The following is a 2267-nucleotide window of genomic DNA, read 5'->3' on the forward strand; positions in this document are numbered from 1 at the left end:
ACCATGGGTTTGCACCTAGAAAGTTACCCTCCCAGGCACAAGTCCGGGCAAGGTTGTTTATGGAAGACCAGCAGTCGCCCATGCATACCAGCCTTCCCTCTCCATGCCACCAGTGTTATCCAAGGGAAAGGCAAAGGCTGATACAGCTTGACACCTGTTGTTAAGTGGTTAATATGTTTCCAGCACTCCTTGCTTTGTGGAGGTTGTCAATGTTTGTGGTCTTATGCAATGCTTCTCGTGGACATTCCGAACTGTTCTATCATAATGTGAAAATGCAGCTGAAGTGCAAAGACAGTTTAGGAGGGAGTTTCAAACAGATCCACCAACGCGACTTACCACCACTCGAATTAGAGATAAGTTTGAAGCTGATAGAACAGTTCAGAATGTCCACGAGAAGCATTGCAGAAAACCACAAACATTGACAACCTCCACAAAGCAAGGAGTGCTGGAAACATACCACCAAAGTCCAAGAAAATATGTGTGGCAAGAAAATATGTGTGCATTTTGAAGCATTGTCAATGGAAAAGTTATGTTCCAAGATTAGTCCATGCTATTAATGATGATGACCCAGACTGAAGAGTGCAGTATTTTGAGTGGTACTTGGCACAATGTGTAGAAGATGCACACTTTCCAACAAAGACTGTGTGGAGTGATGAGGCCACATTCAAATTAAATAGTTCAATTGTACCTACAGGGGACTTGAGAATCTGCATATTATGTTGGAACACCATGCTAATTTACCAGGAGTTACATTGTGGTGTGGCTTATCATCAAGAGGATTAATTGGACCATTCTTTTTTTATGTTACTGTGACTGGTCCCATTCACTTGAACTTGTGGCAATAGTCTGTCACGCCAAGCATTAGAGAAGATGAGGAGTTTTATTTTCAGCAAGATGAGGCACACCCACACTACCATTGCGATGTTAGATCCTTCCTTGATAAGATCTTGCCAAACAGGTGGATTGGATGAAGGGGTTTTGTTGAATACCCTCTGTGTTTGCCAGACCTCACACCACTAAACTTTTTTATATGGGGATATGGGGATACGTAAAAGACAAAGTCTATGCTATGAAATCTGCAACAGTTGCTGATTTGAGAGCAACCATTGAACGAGAATGCACACAAATACCAAACGAATTGTTTCATGATGTTTGCAATTCAATTTGCTTCGCGTTTTCAGCAGTGCCTGGACCAGAATGGATGTCAGTTTGAAAACAGGCATTGACAAAACAATAAAATAATGTCTGTAGATTCTATTAAATTTTTAAAATGAAATGTATTTTAATAAACACCTTCTTAACAATTATTTAAAGTGTGTATACATTTTTGGGGGATACCCTGTATATATTTGCTTACTAGCATGGAAGAATGGTCATAACATTGTGATGATGATCACACTCAATGTATAATGAAGATATTGATTGGTATTAGCTTATATAAATGCAAATTGTCTACCTCTCACATATTTGTATGCACACACAAATAAACACATGTACATAGATAAACGCATATACTGACACACATATTCATATACATATGCATAACATGCCCCATTAATTTCATGCACCAAACTAGAATAACACTTGTTAGAATTTAAATAAGGGGACACATGTATATGTATGCGTACAAATATACATACATACATACATACATATAAATATATACATATATACATATACAGAAGGTTATAAAGGACACAGGTTTCGTGTGTCACATAGCTAGCTAGAGGCGATGGCTTCTTGGAGCTAATTCACGGCAGCTTTCGTCCTAATTTTGGGACTGCCATGTTGGCTTGGCGATAACTATTAATTTCCAGTACCGCTGCCGTAGTCTCCTTTAGAGAGACTTAGAAATATTAATAACTCTATATATATATATATATGTACACAATTAGAAAAGTATAAAAAATTAGATGGTTACGTGAATAATGCATGTTTTTTCAAATTGTCTGCCTGTTAAGCTGTTCAGTAAATGAATAAATAAAAAAAAAAAAAAAAAAAAAAAAAAAAAAAAAAAAAAAAAAAATCAAAGAAATTAAGAGGAAATAAATTCAGTGAAAGGAAAGAAGAAAGTATAAACACACAACATACATATACATGTATACACACACAAAATATGTACACACATGCATCAGGCTGATGACGAGCAATGACTCAGAAACATGTCCCTGAATGCAGACTAGGCTGGGTGGGGAGGCTTGTCTACCCTTCACAAATATAAGGACACAGGAAATGTGTCAAGGCCAACAGGAAGCGGTCCAGCTTCC

The 2267-nt window shown here is 37.5% G+C and overlaps 1 long non-coding RNA gene across 1 annotated transcript in view; it reads right to left on the bottom strand.

The window, feature by feature from the left end:
• LOC128247049 (uncharacterized) overlaps positions 1-2267 on the bottom strand; it is a 60677-nt gene that overhangs the window by 5819 nt on the left and 52591 nt on the right. The window lies entirely within an intron of this gene.

This window comes from Octopus bimaculoides, chromosome 2 (assembly GCF_001194135.2).
Source record: "Octopus bimaculoides isolate UCB-OBI-ISO-001 chromosome 2, ASM119413v2, whole genome shotgun sequence".
Classification (NCBI taxonomy): domain Eukaryota; kingdom Metazoa; phylum Mollusca; class Cephalopoda; order Octopoda; family Octopodidae; genus Octopus; species Octopus bimaculoides.